Below are 26,907 nucleotides of genomic sequence, written 5' to 3'. Positions count from 1 at the left end.
TAATATTCAATAAGAGATGTCTATTTTCTATGATGGGGTCAATGTTATGACAAGGAAACTCCTTGATTCTCAAGGGCCATTGACAAAGAAAAATCCAAGGGAGGTCAAGGAGTTAGTTGAAGAATTCGCAAAACACTCTCGTAAGTACCACAACCCAAGACAAGATGGAACAAAAGGCAGTGGGGGTGCACATTCTGAAGAGATGGCTGCTATGATGGCGATGTTGAATAATATGGACCGGAGATTGACCCAAATGGACCAATCAATTCATGCAATAAGAGACGGATGTGAAAGGTGTAATGGTCTACACTTAACTAAGGATTGCAACTTGGATGAGTATGGGAACAAGAAGACTCAAGTATGCTACTCGAGTGGGGACAAGTATGATGAAGATTGGAGAAAGCCAAAGAAGGAGTGGTTGTCATATGATAAGTACAAGAAGCAGAAGGAGGAAAAATACAGACAGACTGGCCACGACTTCTACCAAAAGGAGCAACCACCAGCTGTGAAGAAATTTGATCTGGAGACCATGTTAGTTCGTTTCATAGAAGCTTCAGAGAAAAGACATGATGATACAGATGTAGCATTGAAGGATCAAAGAATAATGATAAAGGAGAATCAAAATATGATGAAAAATTAGCAAGCAATGATGATTGACCAGCAAACATCATTAAGGAATCAGCAAGCCTCCATCCACAATCTTGAATCTCAACTTGTTCAACTTACTACTTTGGTGAATGAGAGATTATCCCCCCAATTTCCCGAAAAGAAGACTCATTCCCATGTAATGATTATTGATACTGAAGAAGAGGCCATCTCTGAGTTCTTAGAAGCACTAGAGGAAGAGCCAAAGCCATCTGGACCAAAGCCAAAGAAGTCGAAGCTTGAAATCGAAGATGTTGCTGAAATGCCAGACTCACAACGTGAGCCCGATATGCTCACGTCGCGGGCTCAGTCTAAACAAAAAATTTATGTAACTGTTCCGGCTTATCAACCACCTTTACCACTCCCGTCTCGAGCTAATCTCATCCCACTGGAAAGGGAACATCTGGAGTTTATCAAGCAAGTAAGGGGTATTCCTATTAATACCCCTTTTATCGATTCATTATCCAAAGTTCTCGAATATGCGAAGTTCCTACAAGACTTGATAGATACTCGTCAGCAGTTAAAGAAGAACTGCAAATTTATTCTTAGTGAACAAAGCCCAAAAGCTGTATTGGGAGAGATACCTAAGAAGATGGGAGATCTTGGACGCCTCACTCTTCCATGTGATTTTGGAAACAATTTGAAGACTTATGCTTTAGCCGATTCTGGGGCTAGCATAAATTTGATGCCATATTTGTTTTATCAGAAGTTGAATATTCAAAAAAATGAAGGCTACAAAGATGACCGTTTACATGGTCAATCATTAAATGACGCAACCAAAGGGGATTGTAGAAGACATCCTTGTTAAAATTGGGAAATTTGTTTCCCAATTGACTTTGTGGTTATGGATATGAAAGAGGATGTTAATGTACCTATCATTCTTGGTCGCCCCTTACTAAATATTGTTAGAGCTTTAGTTGATGTTCGTGAATCCAATCTTACATTGAGGGTTGGTGATGATGAGGAAGATTTTGGAGTACAAGATGGATTTCAAGGAGATGATGTTAAAGGTAAGGTGTTCTATATTGATGAAGATAATGAACTTGAATAATTAGAGAAGCTCATGGAGGAAGAGATTAAGACAATTCATCAAGTCAAACGCACCAAGCCAAGAGCATCTGTTCCACTTGTTTTCGAAGTGTTTGCCTATAAGACACCAACAACTTTGGTGAGTGAGGAAAGCGTTGATTTGTTGAGTAATGAAGACGAGGTTACTTCCAAGGAGACAAGTCCAATGGTGAAGGAAGAAAAGATTTCGATGGAGCTGAAGAGTGAAGAAAAATTAGGTACTAAAGGGATCAAAAGAAAGCTCGATGTAGATGATGTGAAAGATAAGGAAGTGAACTCAAAAAAGGCGTACATTCGACGTGTTCAAGTGTACAAGAGGCGATGGAAAGAGAAGAAAATTTAGGTGGTAATGGACTCCTTTGACAGCTCAACGTAGGAGGCACGGAGTCCAGCTCACGACTCCATAAAAAAGAAGCGCTTCTCGGGAGGCAACCTGAGTTTGGTTTGGATTTTCTTTTCTTTTTCTTTTTAGTTTTTGCATTTTTAGTTTTTAGGAAAATTGATCATATTATCTAAATCATTTTATGCATAATAGAACACCAAGTGTGGGGTCATTAAGTGGTAATAAATAAGTAGATTTAGTTAATTAAAATTTAAAGTTTTTGAGTTTCAGACAAAATTCACGACGTGAATCAGTATGATTCACGACGTGAGTCCAGGAAGACTTACAGACTTCTATTTGTTAGCCCGATACATGCCCCAACCCAATGATTATTTAATTAAATGGCCCAAATTCTCAACCCACGCGAATTCACGACGTGAATCCCTACCATTCACGACGTGAATTTTGAAAAAGTCACGGGACCACAAATAAAGAAACAAATTCCATTTGACCCAGCCACTTTGTTTATTCTCCACGAAGTGAAGCTGTTTTCTGGTCCCCCCCTTTTCCCGATTTCGGCCGAATCCAACTCCTATTCTCTTTTCGCTTACGTAATCAGCAATCTAAGGTAACGACTTCTTAAGTTTCATGGCTAATTTTGTTTTAATGGTTGCATTTAGGGATAGGGTTTGGTAATTAGTTAGATTGAGGAAATGTTCCCTAAAATTCATAATATAGCATTTGCATGTTGCTAGATTGTGTTTAGATTTAATATAAGAATAAACCCCAACGAAATTTTTGGCCCGATTCGTGCACAACCTTGACCGACTGCGACTTCACTGATGAACTCACGACGTGATTCCCAAGGGATTCACGACCTGAATCTTTGCACCATCAAAACGGTTTTCTTTTTACTCATAATTTCTTGGATTTTTGTTTTGTGGTTGTTTGTTGTTTTATTTTTCAGAAATGGCTCCAAGATGCGAGGTTCCAACCGGGGTGGCTAATTTGCACCTATTTTACGTTTTCCCGGCAACTGGGTCACGAGATGTTTTGACACGATGCAAAAACCGGCTAGGATGGTTGTACAATCAGTAGATTGCTGTTGCCCCTACCATTAATTGGGCAAGATTGAGGGAGGTTGGGCTTGTTTATCAGATGTCCCCGTATCTCACAAATTTATTTTGGGGGAACATATTTTCTTTTACGTGCAAGGGGTGGCATAATTTGTTTGCTATCTAGGAGAGGGTGTATAAGGAACTTTGTGTGGAACTCTTTGCGACTATGGCATTCCATGAGAATGTGCAAGATCCTACTTTCCAGCAGGCCTTGGTTTTTCGTCTCGGGGGAGAATACTGAGAATGTAGTCTGGTCAAATTTTCTTGGAGGATGGGGTTATATGAGACCCATGAGACCATGACTCATGAGTTTTTTTTATGTTTTTTTAGGGAGGCTGCCCGTGGATACAAAAATGGGGCATCGGGGCTCAAGTTCTGGAGTAACATTGCCTCCGGAGTGTTCAATTCCGGGGTGTTGCCGAAAAGCAACATCAAATCCCCTATTCATCGCCTTATCCACCGATTCATCACATTTTCTATCAACCACAGACGCCATGGGGATAAGGTCACAAAGATAAACTTGTTCTTTTTATGGTCGATTTTACAGCTGGGAGTGTGTTGAAACATTCCATACTTCTTGGCTCGCTATTTGGCGGAATATGCTGCGAGTTCCCGCCCGGGAGCCCTATTTGTGGAGGCCACTTTATCACACGTTTGGTTCAGTCTTATGGTTTGATCATTCCCGACATCATCGCTATTTGACTTGTATGGAGGGGAACGAGTTTACTATGGGATATTTGGAGACGATGAGGGTAGTAAGGAATTATGGAATACATTGGGGGATTATGAATTCTGATGATGACGATGATGAGCAACAACATGGGCAACCCGAGCAACAACCTCAACCAAGACCCCGAAGAAGAAATGTGAGAGCCCAAGGAGATATGGAGAGAGATCGTAGAGCGGAGCAACAATGTGTAGGTGGAGTACCCACCGACCCGTTTCAAAGTCGGGTTGGTTCTTATTTAGATAATCTTCGCGGTGGGATGACTTACAAAACTCAATTTCTTGAAACCATGTTCTCTCATATGAATGTGGTATGACCACCCACCGTGCCACCTCAGTGCCCTTATATCCCGACGTGGGAAGAACTTTGGATGCCAAGGGGTGATAGAGCGGGGACGAGTGGAGCTCATTACGATGAAGAAGATGATTTATTGTTTTTATTTTGATTATTTAGTTTTTAGTTTAATTTGGTTTGTGTGGTTTTTGAACTGGTTTGTTTTGTTAAACTCTTGTTACGTTATTATGTTACTTCTATTTTTCCTTTTGGTTGTTAAATTTCTGATTTGCTAAGGGATTCTCGGGAAGGCAATTCGAGATAAGAGCGTATACGTCTAGGCAAGTGTCGTTTAGAGTCTAGTGTCGAGAATAGAGACCCATAATTGGAAATAAGTGTGGGGTGAGACTAGAGAGAGGATACAGTTAGAGAGTCATCAAATACTGCATTTAGAAGAGTCTTAATTCATTAAGACATTTGTTGGAGAGCATAATTTTAGAAGAGGAGCTGGGCTATTTCAGTTTTTGGTCGCCCAGTATTCACTTCGTGAGGCTTTATTCCTCACGTCGTGAGTTCAATTAGAAGGGGTTCAGAATCTACTTTTTTGCTCTTTCACGACATGATCTTTATTACTCACGTCGTGAGTATTCTATTTTCATAATATTAAGGCCTTTTCATTTCCATTCACTTCATGGATCATCACTATTCTATTTGGAGTTCTTATGAAGACTGTTTTGGCTCGTTTTCTCCACTATATAATGTGGCGTATGCTTTCCCACATTATTCTTCCCGCTTTAGAGATTTGCACCACTTTTGTTGAAGATTTAAGTTTCGATTCAATATTTTATTTTCGCTTTATATATCTCGCAATGATCAAGATCCAAGTTCCTATTTAGAAGAAGTCTATATTCGAAATGCACATTTTATCCACACAATTGGAGTTCGATCTTGCCACTACTATCCCAGGGGAGTCTGTTCCTTTTCTCCCTTTCATTTGTTTTTAATTTATTTTGCGCATACAGTGAGGGCATTGTATGTAATAAGTTTGGGGTAGGGGGTCGAAAAAGTAAAAAGTAAATTACTAGAATAGATAAGAAAATTTAGAAATTTTTTAGAATATATAGGTTTGAAACAATAATCTAATAATTAATCTAGTAATATTAATTTGAATTGCTGCTATTATATGGGGTGATCCGATGAGAGCTCAAATGTTTAGCTAAGCCAATACACGTTATAATGCATTTATGGCCTTCTTTATTCTAGTGAAATCATGAGACAAAAACACAACCTCGCTTAATTTGATGAATGCAATATGTTTAGCAGCCTATACTTGAAATGTGTCCAGGAAAACTAATATCTTTAACCAATAAGGGTTGAAGTTAAGCACCCCTGCTTAAGCATGTAGGTTTTGAGTGAAAAAAAAAAGTGAGTATACATAAAAAAAAGAGAGAAATTACCAGAAAGTTGAAGAGTTTTGGGAGCAATCAAAGTTTGAAGATCAAAGATAAAAAATTATGAAGAAATAAAAATTGAAGATACCAAAAATCACACAAAAAGGTGGTGAATTCAAAGAAATTGAAGATCAAATATCAAAGAGAGTGAAGAATTCAAGAGCTCCATATTGTGGTATCTTAAAGTTGTAATTCTCTAGTTTATGTATGCTTGGGTAGGTTTACAAAAATACCTTGAGGCTAGAAAGTTTTCCGCGGATGGATTCGGAGGGATGCATAAAATGAGCATTGTTTAAAAGAAGTGGGTGCGTGTTTATGAGGATTGTTAGTATTTAGAATTGAGGGGGGTCGTTAGGAAAATTTTAGACACAAGTGCATGCGTTGAGGTTTTGACATAATGGCTGAGTTTGAGTTGGATCGTTCTATGTGATGTTGGTGATAAAGGTTTGAATAAAATAATTAGATTTGCTTGAGGGCAAGGAAAGTACAAGTGTGTGGTATTTTGATATTGCCTTATTTATATATATTTTTAGGCAATATTTATTTACATTTTTATTAATAATTTGGTTATTTGCATAGAATAATGGTACTTATAAACTTAATTAATATTCTGCAGCAAAATAGAAGCATTTTCGAAGAAAAGGACTAAAATTGTCAAAACATAGAACTTTGGAGACTTGGAGAAGAAACAAAGAAGAAAACCACGAAATCTGCTATATTCACGACGTGAGAATTGAAGGTTCAAGAAGTGAGTAGGAGTATTCTAGAAGATTGACATCATGAAGAAAAGTCCTTAGCCAACACGGAAATCCATTATTCACGTCGTGAGACATATTGGCTCACAACGTGAACTTGGAAAAATCAGAAAGTATATATATCCTTGTCCATTACGATTTGGGGTGACTTTTGGCTGATTGAAGAAGTTCCAGGAGACGATTTTCAGAGGGGAAGAAGGTCTGGAATATGGTTTCAACACAAAAGGAGAAGGGAGTTCATAATTAGTTGAATCGTTTGGTACTTTAATCATGTCTATTACTTTGATTTGTTTTAGTTCGGTTTTGAGTATGAGTAGCTGAATTTAGTTACTCCTGTTTAGCTAGATGAAAATTCGAATTTTGGTTTAGTTAATTTATTATGGATTCACTACTAGAAAATAGCCCTTTAATGACGCGCAAACAATGACGCGCACTGATACAGGACACGCATTTGTGCGTGCCCTAAAAAATAATGTCAACTTTGCAAAATGTGAAGGATAAAGGAAACGCATTTTTGTGTGCCCTAAAATTAATGTCCAAAAAAAAAAAACACGGAGGGCACCTACCATAAAAAGTGTGTCGTGTAAATATGTCGTTTTATATTTTTTTTAAGAAGGCGTGTTCTCGCTTTTTTTTTAATCGGCGATGGTTGGAAATGAAATCCCAAAAAATTAAACACCCGCCTCATGCTTCTTCTCTTTCTAGAACCCTCTAACAAAGAACCCAAATTCTATTGTGAGGCTGTCAATCCTTTTGAAGCAGTCCGTCTTCCTGTACCTTGATCTGCACTCTCTCTCCCTTCTCTTTGCAAGCCCTAAGCCGCCATCACCAACGTCGAACCCCATCTGCTCTAAGCGGCCATGGATTCTGTAAAGAGTGTTTGTCTCTGATTTTTTCATCAGCGCCATCAGACACTACTCTTCCCTATCCAAGATGTCGCTAAGTCTCCGTATGTTTTCATCAGTGCTATTCGACGAAAAGAACTAGGGCTTTGAACCACATCTCAATAAATTGTTCAGAGAGATCCATCGGATCCTCTCACTTAAAACACCTTCAATTGAAGGTTATGTGACTCCTTATTCTCCTCATTCTCTCCTCATTGTTTTCGTATGTCGCCCTCCCTCGCTGTCTCCTTCTATCCCTGCCCTTCTACTTCTCCCCTGAACATTCTTAAAAGTAACAATAAAGGTATTTGGTTTAGTGTTTTGATTTTTATTCTTCATGTGAATCTATTCCAATCAAAATCTGATTCATATTTAAGCCCTCAATAAAATAGTGAAACTGTTGCCAATTTTCCCGCTTTGAATCTATAATCGGTTTCTTTATAAGATGGGGGATATATTGGCCGGCGACGACGAGTTACCGAAGCTTCCAATTCCTGGGAAATGAAAAATACTAATTACCAGTGCTCTTCCTTCCGTTAACAATGTTCCTCACCTTGGGAATATCATCGGATGTAAGTACAGTTGCAGGTGTCGGTTGTTTAATTGTATAATTGTGATCAGTTAATACATAATTGTCAATTGGATTTCTTGTTAATACCTAGGTATGTTGAGTGTCGATGTGTTTGCTCGGTATTATCGACTGAGGGGGTATAACGCTATATACATTTACGGAACTAATGAATATGGAACGACAACTAAGACCAAAGCTTCGCAAAAAATTGCACTCCCAAAGAAATATGCGATAGGTAATTACGTTTCTATGTTTCGTGTTATCTGAATTTTGTAATGAATTTTCACATAATGATCTCAATTTGAATGTAACGTTACAAGGTTTTGAGATGAACAGTTGATTTTGGATTCTTAAATTCTAGTTCTACTATAAAAACATCGATTCTTATTCTTATCGTTGTATTTTTCTTTCTAGATATCATGAGATTAACAGGGATGTCTATAATAGATGGTGTCATCGCAAGTCTTATTTATATTGAAGATCAAATAAGAGAAGATGTTGCACATGTTATTCAATCTTTGACTAGTCAAGGCATCAATGTATACTTACTTTCTGGTGACAAAAATTTCAGTTGAATGTCGCATCAGTAGTCGGGATCCCAAAACAACAGGTAATAAATATTAATAATAACAACACAATAATGTTATTCAAGTTCAAAAAAAAAAGATTTCATGATGATCTTATTTCTGTAGGTGTTGTATGGAGTTAAACCTGATGAGAAAAGTAAGTTTATAAGCCAATTCCAGAAGAACAACTAGAATGTTCTTACAACAGAGACAACAATCATATGTCCTGTATCTAAAGCCAAGGATTCACCAAACTAGCTGAAAGTCTTGGGAGAAGAACTTGCAAAACATTTGATAGCTTGTGGATTTCAGTCTAACCTTAGAGGTCGGTATCTTCTTCACTGTAACTTTGAAATTCATTGTGGTATTACATATTTTGTATCCCTTCAGGAATTAAGAATTAGGAATTCGTTCAAAAGTATATTCAAAATTTTATGCTTACAATGATGCTTTATACCTTTCTTGCCTTTCCCCCCTTATTTCTCTTTTGCTTGTTTTTATTTTTCCCTTTTTTTTGGTCAAGTTTGAGGCTACAATGAAGAGAACTGTTATCGAGATTTACGAAAGCAAATATGATTTGAGTGATTGAAAAGTAAGAACACGAAGAGTAAATATTAATCAGATCTTATATTGATGAAGACTGATTACAGAATAAGCAGAAAAGATATTTGCGTTTCAAAAAGTTATCCTCTACTTCTATCCTCAGTCCCTATTTATAGGGAACTTGAGTGTACAAAAAATATATTAAGTCTAAACAATACACTTCGCATAAAATTGACTTAGTAAAATAAAATAAAGATGCGAAACTAAACAAACACACTATTCGACTTTTACAATTTTGCTTCTACAATCTCCCCTTTTTTAAACAGTTGAAGCTATTCAGTCCATAAGCTTTTGAACAACAGAGTGAATTGTCTTTCACACTCTTCCATACCAGGAAATCACCTTCTTGAGATCCTTCTTGTCTCCTTCATTATTCTTCTTGCAATTGTTCATAAGAACAATAAAGTGTGTATATTGCGAAGAAGTATATCTTTCCACCTCTGAGACTTTAAACAAGAATTTGTTTGGCTTCCCCTTCGTATCTCTTCCTGAAAACACCATGCCGAAAGGTTTCAGGCATATTTCCCCAACAACATATTTTGATAATGCTGTCTGGGATAAGGTTTCTTCCCAAGGAACGTTCACTTCTCTTCCCAACGTAGTCGCCAATTCTTCATCAGTTAGAGCTAAGCAATCGAAGTAATTGTTGATATATGTCTTGACATGTGTGAAGCCTATCTTGAACACTTCAGTCTCAGATCCTTTGAGCTTATTCTCTTCCATATGCTTCAAAATGAGAGCCACTTGAATCAAATCGTTGCAGTTCATCAGAGGAAAGTCAGCTATAGTGAAATCATACTGCTTATTGTCAGCTCGAATAACAAAGTCACGAAAATTTTGAAGCATGTCTCCAAACATCGTATCTTTCTTGATTGTTAACACCTTTTTGATCTTCATTAAAGACCAAACTTCATCCGGATTCTCCCCAATACAGCATGAAATTTGATTTTCATGTATATGTAATCATCAGGATTATCAAACTTCTCGCTAATCTTGTAGTGAGCAGTAATGAAGAGCATTTCGTTGATCGAAAAATCTAGCTGACAATTGTCTGAATTCGCAATATCATAACTTCTTTTTGGCTTCTTCTCGAATTCATACATTTCCCTCCCCACAACTTTTGACTCTATGGTTTCATAAGAGTACAGCTTCGCAGGATCTCCTTTGTTCATCGTGGGAGGATCACTTGCCCTTTGCCTCATAATGCTTTGCACTTGCCTCATCCTTTCTAACTCTGCCTCAACCTCAACTTTCTTCTCCTCCTTCGATTTTTCGTACAATATTCCTTTTCCTTTTCCCACAAAATCTGTTTGAGGTTTTGAACTCGAACTTCCTTCTTTTGCCCCAATCGAAATTCCTTTGGCAATCGGTCTTGTGGTTATTGTAGTTGAGGAAATTGGCATTGTAAGTATTGGAAGAGTAGATTTAAGCTGGGTAGATATTACTTTTCCCATTGTCTTCGCATCCTCCTCTTTACTTAAATTTTTCTCTCCCCCTTGCACCCCTGTGAAAGCAGGTGGGGCACTCTTCGGTAGTAAAGAGGTAAAATTGGCGATTGGTGCAAGAGCTTTCTGAATTGCTTGTTCCAAAGTATTAACCTTTTGAGACAAGAACTCAGGAGTGAGAATTTGTTGAGAAGAAGATTGCGAAACCATGGTTTTCAGCTCAGTCACCAATTTGATCAGCTGATCAAACTTCTCCTGGGTTTCTTTGTTTTTAGCTTCAAGGATAGGGGTAGCAACAACCTTGTGCATTTCTGTAGCTAGCACATCAACCTTCTTTTGAACTTCAATATGTTGAGAAGTTATATCCTTGAGCTCCTTCGCTAGTTCGGTTTTCAACTCTTCAAGCTTAAAGTTGACATCCTCCCGAACTTTCTTCACATCCTGTACAAACAGAACATGGTGTTCTTTAGCAACAAATTTTAAGTCCTGGACCACCGAAGTAAAATTGCTCCCTTGAGCTTGAATGCGAACCTAATTATTTTTGTCAGACTGATCAACCTTCTCCATTATTCGCTTCTTAGCACCCTTAAGCATAATATCAACCTCCATTGCTGAGATAGAAGACAACCTGCCAGAATTAGCTTGCGACAGAATAATGGCATTCAACTTATGATTCAGGATTTTAAATTGCTTTCCTGTCATAAGCATATGATCAGGTATATCCTCCTCCTCTGAATCAAAGTGAAAATCTTCAAGTACTCCTCCAAAGGCTCCTCCGTCAGTTTCATTATCAGATAAAGGTTGCGAAGGTTGAGGAGTTTCTGGTGATTGTGAGGGAAAAAGGGTTGTAAATGGGTTTTGAAGTGGATGATCAAAAATGGATGAGGTTGTGGATAGTGTTGTAGATGGAAATGATACAAGTGGTAAAGAAATGGGTAAGGTGATTGGTAAAGTGGTTTCAACACTCGTGATAGGTGCCCCCGTATCAGATACGCTGACAACCGTATCTGAAATAGGTACCTCCTCAGAAACTGATTTGGTAGTGACTATTTCGAGTGGTTGTGAGGAAACTTGCAAAACTTGAAAATTTGATACAGGTGGATCAGAAACAGTTACCGGTGTAGAGATTAGTGGGGTGTCAGGAACCACTTCTTCATTTGAGGACTCATTGCGAATAATAAGCTTTCGCTTTTTCAACAATGTTTGTTGCATTTGTTTCGCAACATCTTGAGCACGTTGTCTCTTAGATCCTGGAGAGACAGAAGATGGAATATTGCAAACGGTAACCCCTTTACTGCTCACCTCAGTCTTGCGAATCTTTTTCAATACCCCCGATTTTGAGGGTATTGTATCCTTCTTTGATTTTGGTGAGGTTTCCATTATCTGAATCTCCTCATCTTGACCCTGTTTTGAAGATTGAGCAGTTGCATCATTCTTGATAGCCTTCTTCTTCTTTGAGGGTTTGGTTGCAACGCTTAACAAAATGCCACTCTCCACATTTGGATCGAAAGTCTTCATGTAGCGCACCAACACCTTGTGTGTTGGAGAAACCTTGTTAAGCATCACATCTGGAATGCATGCAACATGGGTATATATTTCCTCATCATCTTCAACCACCTTTGCAAATTGATATAGAGAGAATTCTGCAACCTCCGCATCCTCTGGTACTGAAATTCCCTCCTTTTCATATACCTTTTCAAGAATCAAGCTCCAATACCTTGCACAAGATATTCCTTTTTCCGAATTTGTGTTTTCTAGACTCTTAACAAATTCCTTCCATAACTGAGTTGCATAGTCTACACTGATTTCATAATACAATCCCATTATCATGACATAAACCTCCATACGCCCCCTATCTAGACCAACTGTGCGTCCTGTTAAGCATCTGAGAAAAATGCCAAACATAAAATTCCATATAAACGGTAACCCTGACTTTCTGAAGTCACTGATCTTCTCCAGAGTGGGTTGATGTCCCATTTCATTGAACATGTGGATGACTTGAGAATTAACGGGTTTGAAAAATGGAGGGTTGTTTGGAATCTGCAAGAATTCAACGAACATCTTCTTGGAAAGTTTAACCCGTTTGTTATTCATCAAGTTGAAGGTTATCACATCAGTAGTATGGTTGTATGATGCCGTTGAAGCTGCTAAAGATAACCATGTCATCGGAACAGAGAAGGAACTAAACATGGCGGTGGACAGGGGTGATCGTTTCAGGGCAACGATGAGCATCTTCAATCCTTCAGGATAAGAAGAGACATTCAGATCAACTTGATAGTTGGTGCTTTGGATTTTCATCAGGGATTGAGAAAGAACTTCATCAGTGTTGGATTGAGTGGCCGCCATTGTTAGGGTTTGAAAGAGATGAAGTTGAACAAGTTTGAATCTTTTGAGGTTTGTGAGAGTTCTGTTCGCGTAACCGTATATAGTGATCTTGATCCCCCTTTTATAGTTTACCCAAATTGATTTGAAATTAAAACGAGATGCATTTAATGTTATCTGATGTGGCACCTTGAAAATCGGATCATGACTGCAAAAGATAACCATGCTTCAAAAAGTAACTGTCACATCTCCTTGAAAACCAGATAGAATACCAACCATCTTGAGTACACAGCCTGTCAAGTTTCCCGTTATAGAATTTGAACCGTTAAAACCCTTCGCATGGAGGCAAGGCTCTTTCACTTTTGGGATGTAAAGTGAAGTCATATGCCAGATTTGCGAAATCATCAGCCTGAGTTGGTTTTACTCAGAACCTCAAGGATTTCGTGTGTGCATTGTGTCAACAGAATAAGATGAGAAACAAAAAATTTTGGAATTCTGTGATGTCAAAAATTCGATTTGACATGAAGGCAGTTAAACCCCAGGCAAAGGTTGCTTCGTTAATCATCAAGAGAGATAATCAACAGCTTGTGTAGTTTCCTGTGAATTACAATCGAATACTTTTTGATAAGTATTGAAGGGCTTCTTTTAAAAGATATTTTGGGTTGGTTTCAAATTTCATTACATATCAGCCTTAACATAAGGTGAGAAATTGTAAATGAAATTACTTATATGACCAGTGTAGTTAGTGACAAGTTGGCTTTTGAAAATATTTATCATGACTAGGATTTGTGAATAAAACTCACATAGAAATCATATTCATAAAAAATTTGTACTGGATCTTGTTGGGTAACAAACATCGTGGGTTGCGAATGTTTGATCAAGACCACACATGCAAATTGAATATGATTTGGAGTTTCGAAATTTTTGGTACTGAAACAAAAGTCTCGCTAAAATCTGGAACTATGTTCCCCGTCAATTCCTTAAGGTTTATGATGTTTGGGTTTCACTTCCATCACGGTCTCATGATGTTAGATCATAAACACAGACTTGTGATTTGTCTAGGTTTTTATTGGTTTTGATCAAAGACCTCAAGGACAAATCTCTTTGAAAATTTAGATTGAAAGAATTGTTTGGTATAAAAAGATTGGTTAAGAATTGCAGTGTACCTCTGTTATAATGGACAAAACAGAAAACTCTTAACATTAATGAAAAGAGTAAGGTAGCTCAGTTGACTAGTGTGAATTTAAGCCTGATTGGGAAAAACCATTCGTATGAAAGATTCATTAAGGCTTTCAGTGATTCATCATTCGAATTCAAGAACATAAGGAGTAAATAAATCTTTGTAAGCTCTTATTAGATCTAGAAAGATTATACAAATGGGTTTGTATACAATTTCTCTCTCTAGTCTAACACTCCAAAATGGACTCCTACATAACGGGAGTCACTCACTTCCTATTTATAGGAAAGACTCAACCCATTTACACATAGAAAGAGGAAAGCCTAAACCATTACATCCAAGCATGAATTTGCACCCTAACATTCTCCCCCTCAAAGTTAGGATTGGATGTTCGGCTTTAATCTCCAACGAGCTAGCGCGATCAAGACCAAACTAACCCTCGAAGTAACACCGATCTTCAAATCCGCAAATGAATATTCGACAAACCCGAGAAGCTTCGAATAGCCATCATTCTCCCCCTTTTTATAATCAAAAAATGATTATAAAACCCACTAAGGATGAGAAGCGCGCGAGGAATAGTCTTCACAATACTCCCCCTTGATGTGTACCAAAAATGAATCACCAAAAAACTAGCACGGAAAAACAATCACGAAAAAGCCACAAAAAATTTCCAATTTATGAAATTTTTTGACTTTTCGGGTGAAAGTTGCAAGATTTTTCAAAAATCGGGTAGATATTGTCACTTTCTGAAACTTGCAGGGACCCGTTGCGCCAAAAACAGTCAAATATGCGAAATTCTCCCCCATTTGCGAAACTGGGTAGAAAATGTACATTCGCACAAACTGCAAGGACCAGAACTGAAAATTCTGCATTTTTTTCAGCTTTTATTACCCATATGCGAAGTTGGATATTTGTTGCCAAAAATGCGAAACTGTAGGTACTCGTTTTGAAAATTTCTGCACGTTCTTCAAACTTGCGAAGTTGGGCTACTTTTGTCATTTCGTGGAAAAATCAGGGGTGCAAACTGAAACTTTATGTGTTCTTCCCCAAATCACCATATGCAGTAAAAGACTTCGCATGTTCCAGATTCTTTCGCATGTTCCTTATACAAATGCTTCGCATCTTTAATCCAAATATGCGAAATTGATTGAGACAAAATGCGAAACCGATTTTTAATCTCATATGCGAACCAAAAAAAATATCAGTACCCATCGAACACAAGCCATAGATGCGAACACAATCCAGATCTTTGACTCCAAGCTTGCGAAATCAAAAACAATTAACCAGATGCGAACACAATTGTTTTGAACTCATATGCGAACTTCATTCACACAAATGAGATTTGAACAAACATGGCAGATGCGAATTCAAATGCGATCCCAGAAAAAATCAGCACACATCAAACACAATCCATAGATGCGAACACTCGATTGTTATATTTTCGCAAAATCACAGCCTTCAAAATTACATCCATCAGCCATTCATTCGCTTTTCATTCAATCCAGTTGACATGTTCAAAATCCCAAATCAACCCTTACGCGAACTGGAATACAGTATCTGAACACAAGTTTGACTTCAATTTATCGGCTATGAAACCCAAGACTTCCAATTTGAAATCACAAATCAGAAATCGACATATCGTTCTTTGACTATCGAACCATCGAAATCTATATCGACTCAAAATCTATCGATTTCATCAGACTTCGCATCTACTTGCAAAAATCAACAAACCAAAATCCAACCGATCATTACACGAAATCAAACCAAATCGATCTCAGTTCGTTCCCATCCATCGTTCGTCAACAAGATCATAAATCCAACCAATTTCAAAATTAATCTCCAAATTAAACCCGATTTTGACATCTACATCCCAAATACAACCTGTATAAACAAATTTCGGCCTCTAATTCATCAATTCACCTCTTAAATCGCATCTTTTTCACCGTTTGACTTTTTAGAGTCAATGAACCACAAACAAGAAATCGATTATTCTGATGTCCGATTTCATATCAAAAAGTGTTATTCAACTGTTCAAACAATGTTCTTCATCGATTTCAAGTGTTCTTGACTCAGAATATCAAGATCAAAAACTCAATTTTCGATATCTCAAATATAGCTCAATACAATCGATATCATCATATTACAAGTCATATGAAATCGATTTCTAAATTCAAATTAACAATCAACAACACATGATTGTTAGTAACGATGAGATGAAATCAGATTTCATGGAATCAATCGATGAACAAATGAGGAACCGATGAAAGAAGTATAAAGCGTATGCGAATCAACAGAAGGAGAACAAGACTGAATAAGTGTTAAACGGATTTAAATCAATCTTGGGCTCAACAATGAAATCGAGAAGTGAATTGGACTTGATACAATGGGCTTACAAATCGGATGAACAGTAAACCAATTAAACAAAATGAATTTGTTGAAATTGATTGTGCATGTGATGAACAGTGAAGATTTCGAACAATTCTTGTGAAAATGTTGATGTCAGAATTAAAAAGAGATTTTAAGAATATGATATTGATTTTGGATTGATCTAAAAAAAATTTTGATTGGATCAACAATGAGTTTGAAACGGATTAGATCCAATGAGGCAAATCGATCAAAAATGAAAAACGAAAAGCACGAATCGAAATCATGGACGTTTTGGAATCCATTTAAGAATTTGAGATACCTTTTTGACGAATCGAGATCCATTTTCAACGAACGAATCAAATTTGGAAGATCTTGGTTCTTTTTTCGGAATGAGAAAATCTCAATTTCGAACATTGTACCACCCACCATGCGAGATGTACAACTCGTTCTTCGTGTTCTTGAACGATCCAAGAACATCTTCAAAAGAAGACTTCAAGTTCAATGCAACCTTTGGAGATTGTTGCTTTGGAACCCAAATCTGCTTCACGGATTTCAGCTTCACAACATATGACGATTTTTGTGAGTAAACCCGCTTATTCTTCCGATTCATCTTCTTCTTCTTTTTCTTTCTCATCTTTTTGCATCTTGAACACTTGACTCCATGAACAAACCCACTTTCAACAACATGAACATTTTGAGTTTGAATCAAATCTTTTGGAGTTTGATATTTGTGAATTTCTTGAATCACCGGCTTCCGATAAGGAATCATTCCTTCAAACGAATCACAAGAACACAAATTATCATCGGTTTGAACTCCAATTGAGCAAAAAACTTTTTCATCTTGAGAATCAACTTGAACTCCTTTTTCTTGAACATCAAGAACATCACATTGAACTCCATTATCAAGAACTTCAAGAAATTTAAGAGCACGAAGATCATTTGGGTCTTCAATAAGAGAAACATATTTCTTATTGAACAAATCTCTTTCTTCTCCTTCCTTTTGATTTCTACTACAAACTAATATGGATAAGGCAATTTTATTCAACCATGCAATCTTACAAAGTGGTTGAAATATCAAGCTTCCATGATCATCCTTCAAACCTCCATAAGAAACCAAATTACCCCATGAAATCAATTTGCTTAACACCAACCCATAAAATTGATCTTCATTGACTTTGTATTTCACATCTTTAACGATCACAATCCAAGAATCATATGGCAAATCCACCATGATCACAAGAACTTGAAAATTTCTAGAGAGAGAAAGTGATTTTGAATGGGTTTTCTAGAGAGAGAAAGTAAAAATCACTTGAATTCTAGTAAAAAAATCAAATTATGAATAGAATCAAAGATGAATTCGATTTCTAGAATCCAAAAACTCTGTAAAACACGAAGATCAATGAACAATAAGAATCACCAAATCAAAATAGCCATCAAGGATCAATTCTTGATGAAAATCAAGAACACCCGCTCTGATACCAATTGTAGAGAATTGTTATCGATATTTACGAAAGCAAAAATGATTTGAGTGATTGAAAAGTAAGAACACGAAGAGTAAATATTAATCAGATCTTATATTGATGAATACTGATTACAGAATAAGCAGAAAGGATATTTGCGTTTCAGAAAGTTATCCTGTACTTCTATCCTCAGTCCATATTTATAGGGAACCTGAGTGTACAAAAAATATACTAAGTCTAAACAATATACTTCTAAAAAAATTGGCTTAGTAAAATAACATAAAGATGCGAAACTAAACAAACACACTATTCGACTTTTACAATTTTGCTTCTACATATAGGGATCCATTTGGGCTTGGTTGTCTTACAAGAATATTTACATTGTCATTAGAGTGATCTCATTAGTTTTAGTGGAAAGAAATGGATTTGTTTTCATAACTAGAACCATTACATTCAAACATTTTAACCCCAATTTTCAATTTAATTATATAGTTGAAATTTTTGACAAATGGTGGGTAACTGGTAGGTGAGGCTGAAACTGAAGGAGTGCCATCTTAATAATGCAAAGAATTCTTGTAAGAGCAACTATTTTCCTCTGTGGAATGTCCTTGTCACCTAGAATTTTTAATATTTCCAATAAGTTTCCTTCATAAGAAGATTTCAAAAATCTATCTTTGAAAAGGTAGTTCAAGTTCTAAGTCAATTTTAATTTAGTTTTTCTATCCTTAGGCGAGTCTTGTTTGCAAGGAGGAAAATCTACTGCGGGAGCACCCTTACATTTTGGATGGTTTACTTAGTCAGACTTCCTCATTTTTTTTATTATGTAGTAGAAACTAGAAAATCTCACTACTTCAAAATTATGGAAGTGCTCTCCCCAAAATCTAAGGAATTCTCACTCTCCCTCCATCTGTTTCATATGCTAATGGAATTAGCTTCTAGTCCTCTAAACTTAAATCCTAATTAGCATCATTTCTGCATTACATGTCTGTGATTCATTTCTTTGACAATTAAGTTGCGTTTTACTTCCATCAAGCAGACAATTGTATACCTTTTTGGCCTCAACCAAAGCTAAAAGTCTTGTGTAATATGAGAAAATGACAATTTTACCCTTGTTATCAATGGATGACATGCAATGGTTCTTTAACCATCCTTTTTTGCCTACTATTTGCAGATTCCAAGAAAGAGAGTGCCTTCCAAGTATTTCAAAAAAAAGTGGAAGAAAAGCGTAAGCAGTTAAAAGAAAGTGGCATGTTCTTAGATAGCACCCGCATTATAATTTTTAATTATTTACAATAAACAGTCATCTCTAAATGTTTTGGATTAAATATTTTTCTATTAACAGGTAGAGGACTTGCAGTATCTTGGGCTTTGTGTGCTGTATGTCTGTTTGGACATGTCTCCCATTTCATTGGAGCCAAAGCTTGGTGGATCCATGCAATGCATTCCATTGGTTTCCACTTATCTTTATATTTATTCACATTACTAGTTCCAGGATGCCAGCTTATAATTGATGGTATGAAAAGTCTCATGAGGGGAAATCTAAACATGAACACATTAGTTGGTCTAGGGGCAATATCGTCATTTAATGTTAGCACATTCACAACTTTAATACCCAAACTGGTAATCACTATCACCTGTCAAAAAAAATCAAGTCTTGACATTTCTTGAAAGCATGAATCTTGATTTATTTTTTATAGGGTTGCAAAGTGTTTGTAACACCCATAAAATTCAAGCCAAATTAAAACATTTTAATTCATTCAAAAACCATTAAGTTCACACATTTATTTTTCAAAATAGTTTAGACATCATAGTATTTCTTAGAACCATATCACATAAATCATAAAAACATGAGGAGCGGTACGATCATGCCTTCGCCTTGCCACGATCTCCTGAAGTACCTGAAACAAAACACTGAACTGTAAGCCCGAAAGCTTAGTGAGTTACCCCCAAAATACCAACCACACATAAACATACTCATAACATATCACAAATAGAACAACCATGCACATCGGGTCTACTGTGTGACTTGTCCGCCTGCACCGAGCCTTCAGTCCACCTGGTCCACCCTCCGAGTGTAACACCGAGATTTCCAAAACAAAATTTTCATTTAAATACTCAATTTAATATTAAGAACACTTGTTTAAATCCTATTCACATTCGAATTACAAAACATGGTTTCATTTTCATTATAGTAGAAGACCAGGATCCTCCAAAATACAACTCTTTCTTCGGTGTGTACAATCGAACCGTTGCCATCCCGCGTTACTGTAAGAACCTGAAACCACATAACATAAACAACGTAAGCACGAAGCTTAGTGAGTTCCCCAATATACCTTACGCACATACGCCTTCCGGCCCGGACCTTTCGGTCCACATAACATCGCCTTCCGGCCCGGATCTTTCGATCCACATAACATTGCCTTCCGGCCCGACCTTCCGGTCCATGTGTCTCAGGGGACTTCCGTCCCTGCTGGGTAAACCTTCCGGCCTTACCCACGCCGACCTTCCGGTCCATCACACATCATATCGCCTTCCGGCCCATAACATATATAACACATAATACAAATACTCTAACACATAAAGCACATATATCATATATCATACCTGACCTTTCTGTCACATAATACCTTGCCTTCCGGCCCATATATAAGCATGTATATCACGCGTAGCAGCTAACTTTCCATTTATAGCATATAACATAACACATAGCATACTTGACCTTCCGGTCACACAATCAAACCCTTCCGGGTGAGGTATAGTGAGAAGACTCACCTTGCGGACACTAGAAGATAGCAACTCCTAAAATCCCTTGCACTTGATCCTCCGAGCTACAAGCTCCCTGTAACATCATATATCCCTTATTTAATACTTCTATCTTCCATGTTAACTGACCCTAAGAATCACACCAGTCAACTCTGGTCAACAGTCCAATGTCAGCTCGACTGGACTCGGCGAGTTCCCTGGCGACTCGGCGAGTCTGGTCGTCCTTCAATCCTCTGAGATTCCCCTTCTACTCGTCGAGTATCCTCTTTGACTCGACGAGTCACTCCTGGAAGAATCGCGGGGCCACCCCGACTCCACTCGCCGAGTCTGAAGAACAACTCGGCGAGTCCCAGTGAATCTTCAAGCTACTCGCCGAGTCTGATCATCCGACTCGGCGAGTCCACGCCATGCAGTCGATCCAACTGCTTCCTGAGATACGTTTTTCCCGAGATACACACTCATGGGACTTCTGGACCTCTAATCATCCTATTACTAGGGTAGAAACCTTTGTATAACAACATAATACTCCATCAAATCTCCAAATGGGTTTCATAAACCCTAAATTCGTGTACACATCAAAATAACAGGAATGATCCGAAACCTTACCTGAAAACATACTCTCTGTGTCCCCAAACCTCAGAACTCGACCCCCTTGCTCTTCCTTTGGCCAAAATCCTTCCTCTTCTTGTACCACAATTCCTTCAAAGTCAATAATGGCCTTCAAGTTTTGCTCCAAATGCCACAGTCGTCTAGGGTTCTCCACAATCGGCCAAAAGACGTGAAATGACGACATACAACCCTTAAATACGACCCAATACGAAACGGCTAGGGTTTCTGCTGAACAGCGTCGACTCGCCGAGTCCATACCTGGACTCGTCGAGTCCAGTCGCGAACCCGCGACCAAATCTGCGACCCTACTCGGCGAGTCTGGCTCCAACTCGCCGAGTCTCCCCTTTAAAGCACCCCAAAATGCAATTTAACAATACTTGAGATTTTGGGCTGTTACACCGAGTCTAGCCATGTACATCGAGTCTACATTGTGATCGGTCCACCCGCACTGGATCTTCAATCAATCTAGTCCACTTTTTGAGTCTACAGTATGACTGGTCCGCCCACACCGGGCCTTCAGTCGGCCTGGTACATTCTCCGAGCCTCGACACGTCTGGTCCGCCCTCTTGGGGCCTTCAGCCTATCCGGACCGCTTGCTGGGCCTTCGGAATATCTGGTCTCCCTGGGTATGTTGGCCTACAGCACAAAGCAAGACCCGCCTCAACCCAACCCCCGTCAAACAACCATTTGCACCTACAACAATTAGTCACATAATAAATCCTTAACCAGACAAACAGTCTAACATTTCACATAACATATCAACATCCTAACCAGGATTCCGACCTAACCGGTCACTAGCTTAACATTACCCTATATACCGGGTACCGACCTTAACTAGGTCACTAACATAGCATTACCCTAAATACCGGGTACCGACCTTAACTAGGTCACTAACATAGCATTACCCTAAATATCGGGTACCGACCTTAACCAGGTCACTAACATAATATCATCCAAAATACTAGGATGCAGATCTAGCAAAGCAATAACATAACAAACAACACCTGGATTTCCATCCGATAAAGGGCCGACCTTGGTGCCGTAGACCCTGTCGATATAGTGTGGATAACTCACCTCCAATTTTCGACTGAAGAGATAAGACCAAGCTGTTCCGACCACCGACACGAACTTCGCCTCAGAACACTACCAAAGAACCAATTCCATAAATACCAGAATTACCAAAATACCATTGGAAGTCAAACTGGTCAACTCTTGGTCAAAGTCAAAGTCCTCAAACAAAGTCAACCTTCCTGGTTGACTTCTACTCGCCGATTCAACCCGTCGACTCGTCGAGTTCCCACACCTAGAAAACTCTCATATCACAACTTAACTCGCTGAGTCGCCCCAAGACTCGCCGAGTCCAACGATCTCTGAGTCCCATCCTGTCCAACTCACCGAGTCGCCAACCGACTCACTAATTCAAAGCTTTAACCCAAAAGAGATTGGGTTTTGCGACCAGACTCGCCGGGTCCAAGAACAGACTCGCCGAGTCCAAGGCAATCTTCAACAGAATCGCCGGGTTATTCTTCCAACTTGTTGAGTCCATGCACATGTTCATACAACTCGTCGAGTACACCCATGTGACTCACCGAGTCTCTCCAGTTCTCAATCCATTCAGAGGCTTTTCGAGCCATGCAGGGGCTCCAATCCATAGAATCACCCTTCTACAATCTAACCCTCACCTAAAGTTGAAAACTTTACATGAAATTAAGGAGATATAGGTCCAAAACACACTAGGGTTGGGTTTTAGACAAAGGGGCTTCACCAATAACTCTTAGACAGAAGCTTTATGACATTTTGGACCATCACAAGCCTAGATCTGAAGAAGCAACCTTAGATCTAAGCTTCTAACTCGAAATAGCTCTCAATCATACCAAAAATGCCCCAAATCTCAAGTGATAATAGATCTAGATACAAAAGAGCCCAAGCAACAAATTATTACCTCCAATATATGCTCCAACTGAAGTAGATCCCAGATCTACACCACTCCTTTGCAGCAAGCCTTTAATTCCTCAAGCTCTTTCCACCAATTTCCTCTTCCAAGCTCCAAACTCCTCAATAATGAAGTCTCACACGAAGATTATGGTTTCTAGAACTCTCAGGGGGATTAGGAGGCTAGGAGAAGGACATAAAGTCCTTTAAATAGGGTGCAAACCCTAAGATTAGGATTTTCTCATTCCAGCACCAACTCGTTGAGTCCAGCTTCCGACTCGGCGAGTCGGTCACTTAATTCGCGACCCAAACCCGCTCCGACTCGGCAAGTAAGCGTACCTACTAGTCGAGTCCCTTCTTCGAAATTACACTTTAAACCCTTAAGCCATACTTCTAAAATTCGGGATGTTACAATGTTCTTTGAAGAACCAATTATGTTGATAGCATTTGTTTTATTGGGAAGGAATCTTGAACATAGAGCTAAGATTAAGGCAACTAGTGATATGACAAGGATTCTTAGTGTTCTTCCACCAAAAGCTCGTTTTTTAGTGGAAGGTGGTGATGTTGAAATGTCAACCTCAACAATCGATTTCCTGTGACAATCTTTTTGTTGGAGATAAAACTGTTGTACTACCTGGAGTAAGTAAAAAGTTATTAACTTTTATAATATAAAATACTTTTATAAATTTAATTAATTTACAAAATGTTATGTTTATTATTATTCAGGATCATGTTCCTGCTGATGGTATAGTGACAGCTGGCAGAAGCATAGTGGACGAGTCAAGTTTCACTGGGGAGCCACTCCCTGTCACTAAGCTTCCAGGGGTAATGATAGTTTCATTCTCAAAGAATATATAATTAGTGTAAATTACATTTTTGGTATCTGAGTATAGTTGATTTTTGGTATCTGAATATATAATGTGTGTTGTTTGTAACTGTATTTAGGTTGTTGCTTGTCCATGTGCATTGGGTTTAGCAACACCAACTGTTGTACTGGTAAACCCTTTTGTCTGATATATTTCCTTTATTTTATTTAAAAGACTAAAATACCCTCGATATTTATATATATTGTGTAGGTGGGAACTTCACTTGGCGCTACAAGAGGATTACTTTTACATGGTGGAAGTATTTTAATTAGAAAAATTCTCTCAAGTCAACACAATTGTTTTTGACAAAACAAGGATATTAACAATCGGTAAACATGTTGTCACAAAAATACTCACAAAAATACCCCAAGAATATTCAGAATTACAGTTAAGTTCTAATCTTTTAGTTTGTGTCTAAATTATAATTTTACAAAGTTTAATATAAACAAATATAGTGCAGGCTAAGTTCAACAGACCTGTTGCTGTTGAATCTAATACAATACATCCAATTGGAAAAGATATTCGGGAAGCTACTAAGGTTGCTAGATGTGCCAATGTAAAGGTACCTTATAAAAATTACTGTTTTGCCCTCACTGAAATGAAATCACTACTTTTTTTTCTTTTTATAAATATGATTGATTGATTTGTTAATGGTATGCAGGCTGATGATGGAACATATATAGAGGAACCTGGTTCCGGTGCAGTAGCATCAATTGGGAAGAAGATAGTTTATGTTGGGACATTGGAATGGATTAGAAGGTATAATAAGAAAAAAAATGAAAATATTATGTTGTAAATAATAGGAAGAAATGATGAGTATATAATAGTGGTAAGTTCTTTTTCTTTTTCTTTTTTATATTTTACTTAGTCGTTTGTATATATTAATATATTATATTTTTATGTTTACACAGCAACCATAAGTTGTGAATTCAAGTCATTACTTGTCATCCACGCCCGAACAGCAGCCCAGTACACCAGGTGGCAAACCAATGATATGGAGGATTTTTTTGACATGATATCTGGAACAAGAAGGCGCCCTTTAATAGCAATATAGTATTAGGTTATATAGTTAAGGAAAACCTCTTAATAACAATGTACAATCAAATCACTTTAATATCAATGTATTATAACTTTTTGACATGATGTTCATGATGTTATTGGATGAAATTGATTGTTTTGATATATATATATATATATATATATATATATATATATATATATATATTCTATATTTTTGCATTATGCGTATAAGAGTATCGTAAAGGCACGTCGTATATGTATATTTTAAATAGTTGCTGATGTTTATGACATGAAAATGCATGTCATCTTCATTTATGACATGGGATTTAATGATACATAATGCGTGTTCTAAATGTGCGTCGTAAGGTGACGACACGCAAATGCGTGTCATCTTCCTTTATGACAGGGCCTTCCTTGATACGCATTGCGTGTCGTAGCTGCGCGTCGTCTATAGACGACGCACAAAAGCGTGTCATCTCTCGTTATGATAGGGCCTTCCTTAACACACATTTTCACGTCGTATGAGAGTTTTACAACACACATTACGCGTCGTAAAAGGCTATTTTTCTAGTAGTGATTTAATTAGTCGGTATTGAGCTTGTGTTTGATTGTTAAATCCTAGCATGATAATATTCGATTCTTTAGTTACTTGAATTCATGTTCTGTGTAGCTTAGTGATAATTAACTTACATGAACTTGACACCTAGTGATTTAGTGAACATTAAATTGTTGGAGCTAGGATCGAACAAATCTTAGGTAAGTAATTGAAGCAATTACATTTAGCTGTGTTAGAGAGCATATATTATGACCATAATTATGTTTGCCTAATAAATCTTACATAGCTTATTCATAATCATAACTAGTTCTGTGTTTGATTGTGTGTGACCATGCATAGTTTTACATGAATAAGTTAAATATTGGTAAATTTAGACTTAAATTACTAATATAATATAAAATTAGATAACCAACTTTGATAATCCATAATTGTTAGCTAACCAGAAAGAAGAAGTGGATTCGAACTAAATGGGAGTATTTTTAGTGATTGGTTGAATTTATGTTAAAAAGTTAAGTTCATATAAAATTGAAAAATTAGATAAATTCCATTTCATTGTTAATAATTAGGTTAATTTAGTAGTAGATAGATTAATTAGTCAAAACCGTTCCCTGTGATCGACACCCGACTTACCCGACTATTCTATAATTTGACTAGGTACACTACCTAGGTGCAAGTTAGTTAGTTAAGTTAGTTAGGTTAAAAATATAAAATTAGGTGTAGCTATTTGCGCGCATCAATGACTGAGGATCAGGTTAGGGAGATCATTTGGGAGGAGGTTGTTTCTATTGCCTGGGAGCAGATACTGGAGTTGTTTGGGTCTATCAAGACCGCTATGATGGAGTTCTTTGACGATTGGTATGCTTCATTTTCAGAGAGTGATGTTGTTGTAGCCTCTGCAGCCGTTACTGCCGCTGGGAGAGGCTTCCAGTGCCGTGACTTCGACAATACGAAGCCCCCAATATTTGATGGAGTTCAGGATCCGATCATAGCCATGAGGTGGATGTCTCAAATCAAGGGATTTTTCTTTACTTGCCCTTGCCCAGCTGACCAGAAGGTCAAGTGCGCTCTGAACCTTTTTTCAGTCCGGAGTGAAGGATTGGTGGAGGTTGGTTACTAGTTCATATACCCTAAAGCAGCGAGTTGCAGTTTTATGGGAGCAGTTCTCTGATATGTTCCACTCGAGATATGTTCTTTTGGAAGAGTAGGAGAGGCTAGCCCTCGAGTACTTGAATTTGAGGTAGGAGACCGAGTCGGTGGAAGAGATCACCAAGATGTTTACAGAGAGAACTATGTTTTGCTCTGAGTATGTTGCTTCTGAGCAAGCTCAGATGACTCGGTACTTGAGTATGATAATGAAGGACATCTGCCAGTTCGTATCTGCTCAACGCTATGGATCACTCCTCGATT

General features: G+C 37.8%; 1 pseudogene; it reads left to right on the top strand.

Moving 5' to 3' along the window:
• The first annotated feature begins 3,881 nt into the window (after positions 1 to 3,881).
• LOC111900434 (copper-transporting ATPase PAA1, chloroplastic-like) lies at positions 3,882 to 24,771 on the top strand (annotated as a pseudogene).
• Positions 24,772 to 26,907: the final 2,136 nt, after the last annotated feature.

The sequence above is a fragment of the Lactuca sativa genome, chromosome 6, assembly GCF_002870075.4.
Source record: "Lactuca sativa cultivar Salinas chromosome 6, Lsat_Salinas_v11, whole genome shotgun sequence".
NCBI classification, from domain to species: domain Eukaryota; kingdom Viridiplantae; phylum Streptophyta; class Magnoliopsida; order Asterales; family Asteraceae; genus Lactuca; species Lactuca sativa.
This window is presented reverse-complemented; position numbering and strand designations above follow the sequence as displayed.